Source organism: Mesocricetus auratus, unplaced genomic scaffold (genome assembly GCF_017639785.1).
Source record: "Mesocricetus auratus isolate SY011 unplaced genomic scaffold, BCM_Maur_2.0 Super-Scaffold_100003, whole genome shotgun sequence".
In the NCBI taxonomy this organism is placed as follows: Eukaryota; Metazoa; Chordata; class Mammalia; order Rodentia; family Cricetidae; genus Mesocricetus; species Mesocricetus auratus.
In genome coordinates this window covers 114674920-114694407 of record NW_024429188.1, presented here as the reverse complement: position 1 = coordinate 114694407, position 19488 = coordinate 114674920, and the positions used below count along the sequence as shown (strand labels likewise).

Below are 19488 nucleotides of genomic sequence, written 5' to 3'. Positions count from 1 at the left end.
GAGCCTTTAGACTACTGCCTGGAACCAGGGCAGGGGACTCAGCCCTGCAGGCCTGTCCTGGACTGTTTGTGACACAGTGCTTGAGGCAGCTGTCTGTGCTCTGGAGTGGAGTCTCTTGCACTAAGTCCCTGGCATCCTTTCCTGGAATTTTCCAGGCCCCACTTAACCATTGACTGTGCTCAGACATGGTCTCCCACTGTGGAGAAGTTCCACACCCGGCTCTATGACTTCTCTGGAGAAAGGAGGTGGTGGCACAGCCCCATCCAACCCTGTGGGGGAGCAGCAGTGATGGCCCCGTGAGCTGGGCTCATCACTGTTGAGACAGGAGTCCCTAAGTCCACCCTGAGTGCACCTTTGCCTTCCTTCTGAGTCCTGTACTTCCCAGCAGACCCCATCTCCACAGAGACACCCACGTATTTCCCCAGGGGTAGCTGAAGGAAGCAAAGCCCTTGGTGCCCCTGAGCACTGACTCCTGGTCACACCCACACTGTAACTGTGCAGTCCTTTTGCTCCATGCTGCAGAGTCAGTCCTCAGGGGAGGTCCACACCCTGCAGACTCCCCCTGCTCTCCAGCCTTGGCTGCCACTGCAGATCTGATATCAACCCTAGGAACAAGGTCCTCGTCACTCCAGGAAAAGTGTCACAACAAATCACACAGTCCCAGGAAGCCAGGCACCACAGCTCCCGACTCAGGGCTCCCTAAGGCATAGGAACAGTGGTATCTATGCTTTCTACAGTCTTCTATTGGGGGAAGGGAGGCCTCTTCTGCCTTCATTTCTGACCCTGACCGCTCACCTGGATTCACCATGGAAAATGGATGCCTCCTCTGGCGAGCAGGCGTGGTACCCTCTGGGCTGTGATGGTTCCCTATGGTGTACAGGCTCACTGCCCTGACAGAGGAGACAGAAGTGCACATGTATGTATCTCCTCTGAGTCCCCTGGACCCGGGCTTCTGGAGACTGGCAAAAGGGGCAGGGCCCTGCGTTTTCTCACACATTCTGAAGTGTTCCTTCCTCTTCACTCCTCACAACACCCTTGCTGGCTCTCAGATCTGTCTTTCAGGTCCAAGCCCACTCTGAGCCCCCTCCTTCCCCTTATCAGCCCAGTCAAAGTTGCAGGTGACTCTCTGACTCGGGGTCTACAGTCGGCACCCCTAGACAGTCTACACTGACAGCAAGGGCCCTTGTGCTTGTCTTGGAACTGAGAACTCACTCTTCCCTCCTTGATGGCCCTGGGTCCTTACCACTACAAATCTGAGTGAGACCAGTCCCCCTCCTCCTCCTCGCCATCCTACAGTCTGAAGCAAAGGCACAGTGCACACGAGGAGAAGGAGGGGGAAGCAGGTGAGCCCCTCCAAGTACACCACAGCAGAGAGAACCATTTGGGTGACTCCCAGACAGAGCGGTGCTTCTTAAGTCCACTGGGTTCCCTTGCACATGCAGAACACAAAGCCCCTGACAGGTGCGACCACACCCCTTAAACATCTGCTCCTTGAGCAGAGTCATGGAGGTAGCCAGAGCCTTCTATCCCAGCACTAGGGCCTGGGCAGAGGCAGGGGGATCTCAGGGAGTTGGCAAGGCCATCCTGACCTGCAGAGTGAGTTCCGGGAATGCTGGATGTTACACAGAGTAACCCTGTGTCAAAAGGTCAAAACCAAAGGAAAGAAAAGCAGGGTGTTTGTCACACTGACCGACTGGGTTCCAAGTGCTGGTTATGGCCACCGGGCAATCACTCGGCACAGGGTCCTGTGCAGGCACACAGTGGAAACCCTGTGGGACCCTCGCTCTGGAGCGTCTTCCCCTGTCCACTCTCAGTTCTGACTGAGGCTCACCCTGGAGCTGACAGCAGCCTCTGTGTGGGATGCTCTAGATCCTGCTCCCAGCAAGAGGCTCGGGCCAGCTAGAGGATGAGCTGGGGAGATGCTAGGCAAAGGTGTCCACACCGGGGTGTCTGATGGCCTTGTATTCTGAAAGGGTCCCCTGACAACCCAGAAACCGGTCACCTCCTGCACTCAGAAAACGGGGAGACCCTGTCAGTGTGCCAGCCAGGCCTCCAACTGGCTCCTAGGGCCCTGGCACCCTGAAGCCGAAGAGCAGAGCTGGGACAGACTCCTAGGCTCCTCAGTCATGACTTGAGACCCCAAGGTGGCCTGACCACCATGGTTCCCCAAGCTTGAGGATCTCCATGGTGGGAACCCGCCACAGGGCTTAGATGGTTCTCAGGAGGCCCGGGCTTCCAGGCACCACAGGGAATGGCCCGAGGCCCCCAAGTGTCCAGATACAGAAAGGAGGGGGAGAAGGGCTGCGTCCCGGAAGCCCCCGCAGTGTCTCCAAGGCCCACAAGTCCTAGGCACAGGAGAACAGCCCGGCTCTCTCCCTTCAAGACCATCCCAGGACAGCCCCCAGCCCCCAATTCCCGGATGTGGTGACCCTCAGGAAGCTTGAGGGCCTTCTTCCCAGAGTCAAGCTCAACTCTGGGCAGGACCCTCAGAAACCTACAGACTAGCTTGACTCGAGGCCTGTGCTCCTCAGCTTGTCTCCTGAGACCCTGTCCTTCCTAAGGACTGGAAACCCGCGTGTCCCCTCCTCTCTGGGCCGACCCCACCCCACGGCCCGCAGGGAGGGGCAGAGGCTGGTGTCCACACGGAGACCCCGTCTGGGGGGCAGCCGACCTGCAGGGCCCTCTCTCCTCAGGGAAAGGCTCTTACCCTGCTGCCTGAGAGAACTCCTTCCCTCGGGGAGGGAGGCCTGAGATGGAGCCTGGTCCCCAGTCAGCGAACCAGAAGAGGCTCCTGCCGACCCAGGGCCCCCAGCCGCCTCTAGGCTGTCCTCAGAGGGCAAGAGCCTCCCCCTCAGAGGACCCCCGTCTCCTGAAAGGCTCCCTCTCTTTCCCCTGAAGGGCTCACCTCCACCCTGACGGGGCTGCGAGTCCACCTCCCTTCCAGGAGCCTCATAAAATGGCGCCGGGCCCCCTCAGTACCCGGATGTGGGAGGCTGGGAGAGCGCGTGCGGGTGCGGGGGGGGGAAGGGGGTACCCTTTCCTGCAAGTCCGCTCTGAGACATCCTTGATTCTCAAAGGAACCTCGCAAACAGGCTCACCTGGGAAGGCTGATGATGGCTCTGTGTGCTGGACAGTCACCCGAAGTTCCTCTGTAACGTTGGGATATCCATCTTCAGCCCATAGGCGACAATGTGTCCAGAAGATTTCTCAGCAAAGCAGGAAATTTCAAACTGTCCATCTGCATTGGCAGTCTGTCAGTCATTTTTCTGTGTCCTGCAGAAAGTCTGGCAGACTCTTCCATGAAGCAGGAACCCTGTAAGACTGAGTTCAGCAGTCACTTTTCTGTGGGTCCTGCATGTCCAGTTTATACAACAACAGTCAAGCAGTACAGGCAAGAGCAGTTTCTTGCCCAAATGGCTAATCTTGCCATGTTGAAAGCAAACTCCATAACAAGTTTCTTCCATGCCCTTCTTCCTCTCAGACTTAATTGGTGCTGCCAGGAGCAGACATTTCTCATTGTCAAGAAAAACCCTAAACCATTTTAAATGCCATGTTCTGAAGGTCTTTGAGAGGTTTGTAGACTGTCTATCTCAAATATATTTCTGTATATCTAGATAACCTAACTTACCTAACTATAAATTCTATTATAAGTAACTATCTATAGTCTGTATTCAATTATGCATTACGTTTTGAAAGATCAGTATAAGCACAATACTTAATCAAGAGGAGAAATATACACATCACAAAATTGACCTTGAATTTGTATCAATAAATGAGAAACAATACCCATACCATAATGCCCCTTTTTACCATTAAAAAGCGATTGGTTGTGATCATTAACCAATTATAAACAATCCCATTTAAATAAAAACAAAGATTTATAAACAAGATGGGAATTAGGACGTCGCTCATTCCAAACTGCTTCATGCTGGAATGGGGGCGCTGTTCATACCATGGGCATCATGACAATAACTCAGAAACCTGTATAAGTCCATATTTTTGGGGTCTGTAAGACTGCATCATCTTAGCTGTTTCAGTTGTTGTAACACCTGGTCCACTGCTTCCGGGGGTCTTGGTTCATCAAACCACAGAAGCCTGGAAGGAATCCTCAGCTTTTCATTTTCTGTAGAAACATAAGTAAAATCTCCTTTTCCAAGTAACATATCCTTATACTTAAATTTTGAAGTCAAGGCATTTTCAAAAGATAGAAGTTGAATTAATTCAGCAGCATTTATAATCAAGTGTACTTTAGTTGTTCCTTCCTTAGCAATGAAAAAACTGAAAAACATAATAGCGTACAGTATCCAGACTCTCTGCGTATTTTCCATCGTTACGTGGCTTATTTATTTACCTATTATTATTTTATTTATTTTACTTTTATTAATTTTTCTTTGAGATAGGGTTTCTCTTTGGAAATCCGCCTGCCTCTGCCTCTGGAGTAAATCCTACCGGCGTGTGCCACAACGCCGGCTTTTGTATTTATTTACCACTTTGCCGTTTCATTTTCTCTCTCAATCTCATGCATATTTTTAAACACATTGTAAACCTTTAGAGGTTTTTCTTCATCCAAGTCTGACTTTACTGTAAATCTTTATGTTTTTCTGGCCACGTGTCTTATCTGTTAAACCCGTGGCTGTTTTAAACTGAGGGTTTTTTTTTCTTCAGGATGGCGGGCGTAAGCGTGACTTCAGCTTACCGCCTCAGTCCATGCTGACATCCAGCAAATGCTGCCACTTCCAGATGTACGCACACACCTTTCAATCGTTAGCAGAGTCTCTTAAAACAACCTTGCTGTTGATTTTTTTTTAATGCCGAGTCAGGAAGACTCCGGTAAGTGAGCTGGGTGAATCGCGGCTTGTCGATAGCAAAACAGAGCTACCAAAAATCTGTGCTTCTCTCTGTTCTTCTGTTTCTAAAATTCCTTTAAAGCTTTTGTTGTTTTGCGTGGAAATTCAGTCCTGCTTCTGATCACCATACTGTTAAGAGAAGCTTTTTCTTGTGAGAAGCCTTCCTGCCAGCCTGATTCCAGAGCCGCATCAGTCCCAAATAAACACACAGGAGGCTATATTAATTATGAAGCTGTTGGCCTTGCTTGTTTCTTACTGGCTAGCTCTGACTTAAGTAATTACCCCATAATTGCTAATCTAAGTATTTCTCTTACCGGAGAATAGTTCCGGCTTCCTACCCTATGGCGGTTACATCTCGAACTCTCCTGTGTTTCTCCTTCCCAGAATCCTCCTGGACTCCTAGTCCCACCTATCTAGATACCTATTGGCCAACAGTGCTTTATTAATAAATGTACAGGACTTCCCCCATCAGTCATCTAAAGACATTTTAAACATTTAAAACATAAGATCAATACTGTATTTGATGACTTAATTATATGCAGAAATGTGTATTTGTATTAGATTATCTAAGTTATTAATAAGGCAATTCAGGATTAATATACTAAATTTAGATTTTCTAGTTATTTTGTAACAAGCACATGGAAATTGCTTTTTATAGAAAACATTTATTCTCATTTTTGTGTATTTTTTGAGAAAAAATAAAACTCCCAGCCGAGCAGTACTGTTGCATGCCTTTAATCCCAACACTCAGAAGGCAGAGGCATGTGGATCCCTGTGAGTTCAAGACCAGCCTGGACTACAAGAGCTAGTTCCTGGACAGCCTTCAAAACCACAGAGAAACCCTGTCGTCTCAAAAAAAACCTAAATAAATAAATAAAACTCCCAGTAATGTGAGAGATGACTGCAAAATTTGGGTTCATTTTCAGGGTAAGGCAGAAACCTTAAACAATGGAAAGTCCCTAGCAAACACTCCTAGTAATGGGGGATAGGGAGCCTGAACCTGCCATCATCTCTAACCAGGCAAGGCTTCCAGTGGAGGGACTGGGACATCAACCCAGCCACAAAACCTTCAACCTTTAGTCTGTCCTGTGTATAAGAAATGCTGGGGGTACAGGTTGCACGGAACTTGCAGGGATGGCTTACCAATGACTGGTACTGTGGGGACAACAGACCTTGGCCAGAAACCCACTTCTCTATCAGCCTGAGACCAGGCAGCTGTAAAACAATGTTTACTAAAAACAATACAATGCCCAGGGCAATAAGTTCCTGAAAAGGGCTTGCCCAAGGGAACTGCCTGGCCTCAACCTTTTCCAAAGACTAACTTCCTCTTTCTAGCCAGCCACTTCCACCTCTGGTGTCAGGGTTTATAATAACCAGACAGAGTACGAATAAAGCAGAGCCTTCTTGAGGAGCATTCTGAGTTTGTATCATCAATCCCGACACCCTCCACACATTCTCGGATACAGGCTGCAGAGCAGGCACGGCATGTTACAACGTGGACCCCATGCCACAAGAGGGAGCCCATGCCTGACACTGTCTGGATAGCCAGAAACCATAGTCTAGATAGACCACAGGACTAGGATCGGAACAAATACGACTACCAAAACAAAAATGTCAATGATGTGATTGCTAATGATATTCTACTATACTTATAGATCGGTCCCTAGCCCAGTTGTCATACAAGATGTTTCATCCAGCAACTGATAGGAGCAGATGCAGAGAACCACAGTCAAACATTAGGAGACGCTCAGGGAACACCACAGAAGAGGAGGAGGAAGGCCTGTAGGAGCCAGAGGGGTCAAGAACACCAGCAGAACACAGCCCATATAATCAACTAACCAGGTCCCATAGGGGTTCACAGAGACTAAACAACAATCACAGAGCCTGTGTAGGTCTGTCCTGGGTCCTCTGCGTCTATGCTATGGGTGAGTAGCTTGGTGTTCTCCTAATAGTGGGAGCAGGAACTCTGACTTTTTTTTGCTTGCTTTTGGGATCATTGTCCTCCTATTGGGTTGCCTCATCCAGCCTTGGTATGAGAGTATGTGCCTAGCCTCATTATAACTTGTTACACTGTGTTTGGTTGATATCTCTGGGAGGCCTGCTCTTTCCTGAAGGGCAACAGGGGGAAGTGGATCTGGGGAAGAGAGGAGAAATGGGGGGGCTGGAAGGAGAAGAGGGAGGGGAGGGGAAACTGTGGTCAGAATGAAATACAAAAATAAATAAATAAACAAACGGACAGACAGACAAACAGAGAAATCTCTCCTAACTCTGAGAGGACTCTTTATGCTGAAGTAATTAAGGAATATGTATGGGATATTTAAAGGATCTTTGCATTAAATGATATGTGAGATTGGACTTTGATGGGAGATGTTATTCTGTATATGTTTCTGTTGTTGGTTGATGAATGAAACACTACTTGGTCAGGCAGGAAGATAGGAGAGGAGAGGAGAAGAGTTCTGGTAAACGTAGGCAGAGTAAGCCCAACAGCCAGAGTCATGATGCTGCCGGAGGAATAACACCATGCCAAGCAGTATCAGGTAAGCTGCAATCTTGTGACAATACATAGATTGATAGAAATGGGTTAATAATTAAAACAGAGATAGCCAATAAGAAGCCCTAGTTATCGGCCACTAGTAAAATAATAATTAATATAAGTCTCTGAGTGTTCATTTGGGGATGATACTGCTGTGGGACTGGGCTGGCAGAAGGAAAACAGTGCTCTTTACAGGACTGCTTGCATACTGGGACCTAGGAGCATTGGTAACAATGAAATTGTGGCCACAATGGTACCTGGCCAGTATGCCAAACTTTGACATTCACCAGGGACTTTTACAGTTGATCCTCCCATGCACCAGGTAAAGCCAATGTTGCTGAGATGATATGTCCCCGGGGAATTTATATATGAATAGTTGAGTGGCCCATGTTATGCAATTGGTGAATTTCAAATACTTCTTTACATGGCAATATAAAGCCTGAGGCAAAAGACAAGTTTTACTTTTTCTATTTCTCTATCACCCTTTCTAGTGAGCCTCAATATGCAAACATTGCAGAAAAACACAATGTAACTCCTTGAAAACCCGTGGAATATAAGGTATTTTGGCATTCTGACAGAAAGCATGATAATCAATAGATTTAACTGTTGTCTCAAGAGACATCCACTTCTCTGTTGATTCCACACACACAAAAAAAATTGGTTCTTAATGTACCAAGAACACCTATGTTTGACTTCTCAAAGTAAATCTATGATTATTTGTGTGTTAATAGAACAATCGACCTCAAAATAGGAAATAATTCTGCTTTCATCTGGAATTTTACACTTCAACATTATCCCAGGGTAGTAGTGCTTCATTCATCCAGATTGTGTACATGCATAAATTAGGACTAATTTGTTTTTAAATTACCTAAAATCAGATTTTAAAACCTATTTAATTTAGTTTTATATTATTCCTTACCTATCATAACCTGAGACAGAGTTCAGAGAAGTAATCTATTATATACCATAGCTTCCCTCATTCTTGGTCATGTTTGTTTCCTATAAGAGTAATTCTTTCTGAAGGGTTGTAATGAGTTCACATGAAAGAGAATATCTATTTTTAATTGGATTGCTTCATGTTAGTGTAGAAATTAATGGGTTTTATCATGGCATCTTCCTATATTTTGTCATTATACTTTGTTCTCATGTGTTCTCACTTTTTGTGATTGTACTTTATCTTCATATGTTTCCCTCCCCCACTGCCCTCCTCCTGCCCCTCCTGCCTTTCACCTAGTTCCCTTTCTTCTCTCAGTATCCTACTTTCATTTCATTGCTTAGAGGTTCAGGGGTTTAGTGCATTATCATCATGCTCCCTGCCATGATGATAACGCACTAAACCCCTGAACCTCTAAGCAAGTTCCAATTAAATGCTTCCTTTATAAGAGTTGCTGTGTTCATGGTGTCTTTCACAGCAATAGAAACCCTAAGACATTCTCCTACTCCCTCACCTCAACTCCCCCAAGCCTCCCAATGCATGTCCCTCTTAACTTCATGTCCTTTCCTTTTCATAACCCACTGGTGGTAATTAATGCTACCCCTCTGCACTGGGTGAGGAGTCATCCACTGGATATAGGCAGCCTACCTGTGGTTACTTCCTCAAAGAAAGTGACTCTCCCTCCTCTAGTAGCCACTTAGTTCATCAGTTAGTGTTTGGGTCTGAGAATCACTCAACCTCCATGCTGGAAATTTTATCTGGCTTGAATAATCTGGTGCAGGACCTGAACACATAAACATAGCCTCTGTGAATTCATATGTGCAGCAGTAAAGGCATGTCCAAAGGACAGCATTTTATAGCCCTTATCATCTTCCCATTCTTCAGTTCTTATATTCTTACTTCCACACACTCAACATTAGTGGGATATATCTATAAATATATAGATATACATCCCATCTATGGCTGAGAACTCACCATTGCTTATGCTTATTCTCAACACTTTTAACAATTATGATTCTTCATTAGTCACTACCCACTGCAATAAGAAACATCTCTGAACAAGGTTGAGAACAGCTCAAACCTATGAATAAGACATAAACATTTAGAAGGCAGTTTGATGATATAACCATTTACTAAAACATCAATAGGTTTTCCCATTGGGCCTATGACCTCTCCAGCTTTGTGTTCTGAACATACTTAGAGTACCAAGAATGAATTTCCTCTTGGGGAACACACCTCATATTCAATCAATAGACTGGCTGGTTGTCCCCGTAAACAATCTTTTCACTATTGCATCAGCGGGCACATCTTACCTGGTATGTTTGTTTCATAGCATTCAGGATCCAGTACTAGGTAAGTCAATTGATGTCTTTTCTTATATTTTTATTTGTGAGCCTAGTCTTTAAGAGCTGAGCCATCTCTCCAGCCCAATTGATGTCTTTTCTATCCCAGTACCCTGCACAGTATTTTCCAACACTATGAATGCTAGCCAGTAGGGTATTTCCTGCTCAGTTCAAGATAGATTACCTTATGTTCTACAACCAAAGTATGTGGTATCTTTATCACTTGGGTCTTAAAATCTAGTCATAGTGGGGGAAGGGGAGCAATGGAAATAGCCTATACTGTTTGGGAATTCTCTATGCTCTCCCTGACCAACAACTCCCATAGTAAGGTAACCCAAGTTTCAATCTGTTGTTGTGATAAGATACACTGACCAAAAGCAACTTGCAAAGAAAAGGATGACAAGCTGGTAATCACAGCTAAGTAAGAAGCCCAGTTTTTCCTGACTCTGCTTTCCCAATACATGTATTTGCTTACCTTATTAGTCACCTCATTTAAGGTCTATTCTCCTCCTCTATCATGATTCCCATTCTAATTTTATAAATTACAAATACATATAGGTACATACATACATACATTATTTAAAACCCAAGTTCTGAATAGAAGAAAAATATGCAGTACTTGTCCTTCCGAGTCTGGCCTATTCTTTGTTTAACATAAAGATATCCAGTTGCATCCCTATTTCATGCAAATTTCATTTCGATTTTCTTAATGTATGCATAGAATTTCACTGTGCATATGTAGTATATTCTCTTTGTGTATTCATCTGTTGACGGTTATCTTGCCTGTTTCTACATCCTGCTATGGTGAACATTACAATAAAGCATGGATATACAAGTATCCCTGTGTGGTCGTTTGAATAAGAATGGCCCTCATAAGCTCATATATTTAAATGCTTGTTCTGCAGTTGGTAGAATGTTTACGAAGGATTGGGAGGTATGGCCTTGTTGGAGCAGTATCACTGGAGGAGGGATTTGAAGTTTCAAAAGCCCATGGCATTCCCAGTTGGTGATAGGGTTCTCCCCACCCCAGCCCCCTCTGTGATTGTGCATGTGTGCGCCTGTGCATGTGCATGTGTGCTTTTTGCTTGTAGATCATATGTAAACTCTCACCTATAGCTCCAGCACCATGCCTGCCTTCTTCCACCATCATGATCATGGACACACTCTCTGAAACTGTAAATAAGCCCCTGTAACGTGAGTTTTTCGGTCCTGGCAGAGTCCCACCACCCTTCTCTGGCCCAAATGAACACGCAGACGCTATATTAGTTATGAAAGTGTTGGTCGGTGACTAGGATTTCTTATTGGCTTTCTCTGTTTAAATTATTAAGCCATCTGTATTAATCTACATATATCCATATGAACCTGCAACTCCTTTTCCTGCTACATTTTGATAGATCAGCAAATCTGCAGAGAAGAGGGCAATCTCCTGTTTGTCCCTGCCTCTATCGTTTTACTGCCCAGCTACATCACTTCCTGCCTGTCTGCACAGACCTCTAGACCTCTATGGTTTACTAGTGGCAGTTTCTGCCCTGCTAGGTCACTTCCTGGGATCACATGATAACTCCTCTCTGCCTACACTTCCCATAAACTTCCTTGTCTCCTAGTCCTACCTATCATCCTGCCTGGCCAATAAGATAAATATATACACAGAAGAACATTCTCCATCAAGCCCTCAATTAAATGTTTTCTTTTATAAGTTACCCTTGCCATGGTGCTTCTATACAGCAATAAAAATGTAAGACACCAATGTTGACTCAGAATCTATGTATGTATTATAGAGAGGTATGTGCAATTAGGAGGTATAGCATTCTACTTGCAGTTTTTTTAAGGAACCTCCATCATTTCCCTAATGGCTGCAGGTTTATATTTACACCAGTAGTGACTAAAAGTTCTTCTTTTCCCACAACCTCATGAATAGATAGTGTCATTCTTTTTCTTGATGATAGTTATTCTGCCTGGGATGAGATAGAATCTGAAAAGAGTTTTAATTTGCATTTTCCTTATTGGTACAGTTAGTTGTGTCAGTTAGTTTTAACTGTCAACTTGATCCAACCCAGAATTACTTGGGATGAAAGTCTTAATAAGGAAATTTTGAGATCAGTGTGGCCTCTGGACAAGTCTTGATCAATTAATTGAGGTAGGAAGACCTATCTTAAATGTAGGCAGAACCATCTCATGGACTTGGCCCTGAACTATATAAGAATAAAGAAAGCTGTCAGAAACACCAAGTATACAGCAGGGTTGCATTTATTTCTCTCTGCTCTAGCCTATGAATGTGGTGTGACAGCCACCTCAAACTCCTACATCTGTGATTTTCCTGCAAAGGAAGACCGTAACCTGGAATTATAAGCCAAATAAAATTTCTCCTTTATGTTGCTTTTGGTCATTCTATCACAACAACAGAAACAAAACTCTGACTGTCTTTGTTAAGGTATCTATTGCTGTGAAGAGACACCATGACCACGACAACTCTTGTAATGGAAAATATTTAATTAGGGCTGGCTTACAGTTCAGAGATTTAGCCCATTATCCTCATAGTGGGAATCATAGTGGTATGCAGGCAGACATGGTGATGGAGAGGTAGCAGAGAGTTCTACATCTGGATCCATAGGCAACAGGAAGCGAACACTTCCTTTACACCTACTCCAACAAAGCCACAAATTCTAATAGTGCCAATCCTTATGGGCCAAGCATTCAAACACATGAGTCTATGGGGGTAATATCAATTCAAACCACCACAGTCACAGAAGATAATTATTTTTAAAAACTTACTAGCCATATATATTTTTCTTTTGTTAACTATTCCACTCATTAGTCCATTTATTGATTGGCTAACTGGATGCTGTTTTTTAAAATTTTGGACTGTGTATATGTTGTATGTATTTATCAGTATGCCCATGTTTGCATATGAGTGTAGATGTCAGTCCCAGCTTTCTACCCTACTTGAGGCAGGGTCTTTTGTTCACTGCTGCATTCACCAAGCTGGCCAGCCTATGAGTTTCTAGGGATTCTCCTGTCTTTACATCCCATGTCATTGCAGGAGCACCAGCACCACGGATATACACTACCAAAGCTTGTATCTTCTATGAGTTTTAAATGTTTGAACTCAGGTCCTCACCCTTGTTCAACAAGAGTGTTACATACTGAACCATCTCCCCAGCCCTGACAGTTTCTGTTGTTTATTGTATATACCCTGTCTACTGTATAGTGGGAAACATATTTTTTCCTATTTCATAGGTTCTTCCTTCACCCTGGTGATTATTACTTTTGGTGTTGGGAAGTTGTTGTGCTTTAATTTATTGTAATCCAATTTATCAAAACTTGGAATTCTTTCCTGTACTACTAAAAATTTGATAGAAAATCCTTTTATATTTCTATGTAGGGCAATGTTCTCTTCGAGCAATTTCAAGTGTTATATTAAGGTCTTATATCCATCTTGAGTAGAATTTTGTGTAGATAGATAAGGATTGAGTTTAATTCATCTACATATCCAGTTTTCCAGTGATATTTGTTAAAGATGCTTTCCTCTATCCAGTGTCATCTTGAATGTGATTTTTCACCTGCATTCTTTACTGGAAGTTAATTATTGGCATATGGGAAAACATCTGACTTTTCTATGTTTATTTTTTTATCCTACTACATTGGTGAAAATGTTTCAGGTCTAAGAGTTTTCTAGTGGTGACTTTAGAGTCTATTAACTATAAGATCCCATGGTCTACAAGGAGATATTCTTCCTTACCTGTTTGTAACTCTTTTTATTTCCTTCTGATGATTTGTTGTGGCTTGGTTTGGTTTTGGGTTTGGGATTTTTGTTTGTCTTTTCTTTAAGACGATGTTTCTCTGTATTGTCCTGGCTGCCCTGGAACTCACGCTGTAGACCATGCTGGTGTCAAACAAAAGAGATGCTACTGCCGCTGCCTCCAGAGTGCTACAATTAAAGATGTACACCACCATTGTTAGTATTCAGGCATCCATACTGGCCTGTCCTTGGGGTTCTGACAGGATATACCCTCAGCTGCAGCCACTAAGAGAACCACCTGTGCACATTCACTACGTTTCCTTTTAAAAGGGCCCTACCCACCTCCCATTCTTATCTTTCTTTATCGCTCTACCTCTTTCTTCCACTTTTCCCTCTCTCTTCTCACCTGATGCTCCTGTCTCCAGAGACCAGTCTCCCCCTGCCCTCCCACAACTTTTTTGATTTTTGAGACAGGGTTTCTCTGTGTAGCTTTGCAGACCAGGCTGACATCGAACTGGCAGAGATCCGTCTGCCTATGCATCTCAAGTGCTGGGATTGAAGGCGTATGCCACCACTAATCAGCCCCTTTCCCATTTTATGATCCCTTTTCCTAGTAAAACAAATCCCTAAGGCTGAACCCTGTTTCATGGTGTCTTTCGCTCGAGCACTACTTGTCTTAAATTACAACAATTTCTACCTAACTACTTTCTGTTATTTTATGAGGCAAACTAAGACTTTGATCACTATATTGACTAGGGTAAAGAAAGTAGATAACTGAGTCCCCACCAGTCAGCAAGCAGATAGGAAACCTACATCCATGATGTACCAAAATCCCTGCCACCCTCTGTACTCTGTCCATCCAAGACCCACTTCTCCACCTAGCCCAGGCACCTACAAATCCTTCCTGTAGCTATCCCTCCCCAGAAGACTACATAGTCACAGACATGAGCCAAACAATTTTGGAAAACCGGCAAGTGACTGGCTTCCCAGCTGGACTTCCCCAAAGTCCAGATCCTAAACCCCAGGGCACATCCGGTACCCCTCCTCCTTCCATCCCAGCACCAGCAAGGCAGCTGGGCTCTGCCCCAAATCTGGTAGAATTTCACTGCTCTGGTACAGTTTCCACCAGCCTGCAAGCAGGTGACTCTACACCCACCCCTGCCACCCACTGGGCACTGTCCCTCCAAGACCCAATCCACTGCCCAGCCCCACTTACCTGAATATCCTCTCCACAGCCAGCCTTCCCCTGCAACCTCAGAACACTACATAGGCACAGGCACAAACCATGCCAGTTGGAAGAACAGGGACAGATACAAACCACACCAGTTAGAAGAACAGATGAGTAAATGCCAGTGTAAGAATACATTCAATAACCGAAAGATTAATATTAATATGGCACTACCAGAATCCGGGGTTCATACAACAGCAACAGGACCTGAACATAACAATGAAGATGAAACACAAGAAAATTAACTTAAAATTACTTTGTGATGATGACAGAGACCCGTAAAGAGGAAATGAGAAAAAATCCCTTAAAGAAATCAAGGAAAAGACAAATAAAAAATTGGAGGAAATCGATATATCTTTTAAAACAAACAATAAAGTGAATATAAAACAAGCAAACAAGTGGAGGAAACAGTTCAAGAATAGAAAATTGAAATAGAAACAATAAAAAAGCACAAACAGGGTATTCTGGAAATGGAAAATCTTGGGAAGCAAGCAGAAACTGCAGATGCAAGCAATACCAAAAGAATACAAAAGATAGAAGAGAAAATCTCAGGCAGTGAAGATACGATAGAGGAAATAGATTTACTGGTTGAACAAAATGTTAAAGCCAACAAAGACATAACACAAAATAACCAGAAAGTCTGGGACACCATAAAAAGGCAAAACCTAAGAAAAACAGGGATAGAAGAAGGAGAAGAATACCAGCACAAAGGCACAGAAAATATATTCAAAAAAATCAGACAAGGCAACTTTCCCAAGCAAAAGAAGGAAATGCCTATAAAGTTATAAGATGCTTATAGAGCACCAAATAGACTGGACCAGAAAAAAAGTCTCCTCACCACATAATAATCAAAACACATACAAAAAAGACAGAATGTTAAGAACTGCAAATAAAAAAATCAACTAACATATAAAGGCAGGCCCATCAGAATTACACCCCACTTCTCAATGGAAACTCTAAAAGCCAGAAATTGCTGGACAGATGTTTTTTTCAGATAGTAATGGACTACCCAGACTGCTAAACCTAGCAAAATTTTCAATGGTCATAGATGGAGAAAGCAAAATATTCCATGAAAAAAACCTATATAAAAAAATACCTAGCCACAGATCCTGCCCTGCAGAAAGCACTAAAAGAAAAACTCCAACCCAAAGAAGGAAGCTACATCCATGAAAACAAGCAATAGATAACCACACACCAGCAAAACACAAATAAGTTAAACACACACCACACACACACACACACACACACACACACACTATCAAAACCACAAAAAACAAAAAACAACAGGAATTAACAATCACTGGTCATTGTTTTAGCTTTAAACTTACAAAGTATTTATTAAAATTAAATTTTAATTTATTATTTTTGGACCGAGATTGATGGTGGGAATACAAAATGACACATTCGAGTGTGTACTAATGCCTTCAGTATTAAGACTTTGAGGAAATGATTATACCTTGTAGTTTTTAATTTATGAATGGATTAGTATATTTCATAATTGTTTGGGAACACTGTCATACACAGTTCCACTTGCTCTTAAACACTACTAGTATTTAAGAACAAAAAATTTCACCATTTACCTTTCTGACTCGCTTGCCATTTTATAGCACTGAGTAGTTCCCCTGCCAGTGGATAAAACAAGGGACCATATGGGAAGTAGGGGACAGTCTCCTAAAATCACTGGTCATTAACATCTCTTAACATCAACCAACTCAATTTCCAAATAAAAAGACACAGGCTAACAAAATTGATATGAAAACAGGATTCATGCTTCTGCTGCATACAAGAAACACACCTAAACCTCAAAGACAGACATTATCTAAGAGTAAACGGTTGGGAAAAGATTTACCAATCAAAAGGACCTAAGGAGCAAGCTGGTACAGCTATCTTAATATCTAACAAATGACTTCAAACTCAGATTAATCAAAAGATTTGGAGAAGGACATTACATTTTCATTGAAGGAAAAATCCATCAAGATGAAGTCTCAATTCTGAACATCTGTGATCCAAATACAAGGGCATTCAAATTTGTAAAAGAAACATTACCAAAGCTTAAATCACACATGAAACCCCACACAAAAAACCCACACAATACTATCCCACTCTCACCACTGGACAGATCTGCAAGACAGAAACTTAACAGAGAAATAAGTGAACTAACAGAAGTTATGCTACAAATGGGCTTAACAGACTTCTATAGAACACTGCACCCAAACACAAAAGTATATTCCTACTGAGGAGTGGGTAGGAGGACTGACATGAATTTAGGGTTACCATGAGCTATACACGATCTCAAAAATAAAAAGGAGTAAATAAATAATTGCTGTACACAGTTGGAATAAACAAGATTAGGAAATGCTTAAAAGATGTGCGTGTGGTACACACAAGCAATCGGACCGGTTAGAGTTAGAAACAGGAGAATCAGGAGTTCAAGACCAGGAACCACTAAATAGCAAGTTGGGATGTATGATGCTATGTATCAAAAAAAAAATACATGACACAAAAATGAATGTTAAAGATATAAATATACTCAATAAGAATATATAAATGGTGCTGTATCTCCACATAAAAACACAAAACAAAATGATAGATGAAATACAAATAGCCATTAGGTACAAACTGATGACATTCAGTGATATGAAAATGGGATTTACTACTAGGAGTGGCTGTGTTCGGATGCACAAGGCAGCCATGGGACCTTCTCCCCTGCTGTCTGGAAACTTGATGCACACATCCAGGCCTGGGTCATCATGGTTTGTGGCAGCACAAGCTGCCCTTGTCTTTAGAGGGTAAAAGTGAATTGCATCACAACCAGACTCTGTCTTCCTTCCTCCCCTAAGGGTAAAAGTGGGGTCCGGTGGAACACAAGGACACAAACTAGGGGCTGCGCTGCTCAGCAGTCCTGACCTTTGCAGATCTATGGCTCTGGTTCACACACAGTGTCAAGCAGCTTGCGACACAAGCGGCTCACACAAAAGGCTACACACTCCCTTGCTTGCTTCTGGTGTTCCACACCACCTTCTCGGTGATCCTTCTTTTCACCCCCTCACGTTCTGTACAGGTCTCCCCACTTTCCTCTCCCCGCCTTTCTGAGCCTGGGCTTTTCCCTCATGCCATTCATTGGTTCATCCAGCCCAGCTCCTGAAGGGCAGAAGGTAGCCAGCTGGCTGTTTGGAGCAGGCAAGCCCAGGGCTGCTGCTTGCAGTAGACTAAAGTCAAGATTTACACCAGGGGGCGCCGGCGTGCTGATGTTCCACTATTCACACAGAAAGGCAACAGACTTCCTTACTTTGTGAAACATAAACTCAAAACCAAATATTTACAGCACAAAGGCCTAATCAGATCTTTTGAAGGATGTCACCATCACTAAGTGAGCAGGCTCCCTCTGTGGCCATTGCACTCTACTTTGTCTGAATGAAGGGGGCTTTCTGGTCACCCCCCTTTGCTCTGACCCACCCGGGATGTTTTCTGATTATCCATCCTGAAAATATCTCAGGGAAGGGCAGGAATGAAGAAGGCTGTTGTGGGATGCCGTCCTGGGCATGGCATGGCTGTTGGCACCTTTAACACTGCATCTGTGTTTGTTTGTCTGAACCACACTCTCCAAAGCCTGGGATCATCAGCATCCATGCCCAGGAGGGAGGCTGGGGCCGTCTGATCCCCACCTCAGACTGCAGCCCCTTGTCACTACTCCCTCTCGTCCCCCTTCCCAGCTGCATGCGGTCTCGGGAGGTACTAGAGCATGTAGGAGGTGGAAGGCTAAGACAGGGAGACCCCATCGTTGAAGCCCTGGGGACGTTGCCATCCATGTTGGGTGGGACTTTTTAAGGGTGCAGCTATTTGCGGGTCACCTATACTCCTGTGAGGAGGTCGAGTAAAGGCATTGCAATCTAGTGAAGTCACAACATATCAGCAGCAGTTCGATTCTTCCAGGATGCCTTTGCCCAGGCACATGCACACTGCAGGGCCTGGATGTGTGCCTCCTCTTGCAGCTAAGAACTGGGGGCCTGCCAGCTAATTCTAGGGAGTGCTCACTGCTCTAGACACCTCCACGAAAGAAAGAAGCACAGAAACAGAAAACTGTAGCTTGCGAAAGCGTCTCGTCCACTCATAAGAAGGCATTAGCTAGAGCAATAGAGACAACACAGCAGTTGAGTGTCCCCTGCTCTTCCAGAGGACCTGGGTTCAGGTCTCAGGACCCACATCAGACATCTCACACTACACGCACATTCAGCTTCAGGCAGTCTCTCTGCTGGCCTCCAAGGGTATCCAGCACACCTGTGACTCGCACAAACATGGACACACACACACACACATACACACAAGTAAAAATTAACCTAAAGGAAGAGAAAGTTTGCACATGCAAGGTGTCCCCTCTTCCCCCAGTGGAGGTGGAGTCCTGGCACAGACATGCTCCACATGGGGTAGCTCTGGTTTCTCCCAGAAATGGGAACTGCCTTTAGCTTCAGAAAGCCACCTGTGGGTCTGCTGACTGACCAGACCGGGGGATGGGTGAGAGTGAGCTGAGCTACCCATATGGCCTTTCTCACTGAGCCTTCCCTCAGGTTGTCTGCCAAGACCACTGCCCTCTGAGCACACCTTGGGATGGCATCACTTAGGAGGGTTCAGCATGTGCTGGTTCAAGAGGCTGATTTCTGCCTTCCCTTTGCAACACCCAGCATGTAGATGAAGCCCAAAGCCCTCCATTTGGCTTTACCATCTGCATGGCTCAGGGGCCAGGCTGTCGTTGAGGGCCTGTGAAGGTTGCATGGTTGCAGATATATTTACCTGTGGTGACATCACCTCTACTTCTCTTCCCTAACAGCAGTGCATAAACTGGGCCATGTATCTCTCCTCACCCAGA

The 19488-nt window shown here is 44.2% G+C and overlaps 1 protein-coding gene across 1 annotated transcript in view; it reads right to left on the bottom strand.

The window, feature by feature from the left end:
* Positions 1-19488, bottom strand: part of LOC121140041 (melanoma-associated antigen 10-like) — a 490319-nt gene that overhangs the window by 2033 nt on the left and 468798 nt on the right. The window lies entirely within an intron of this gene.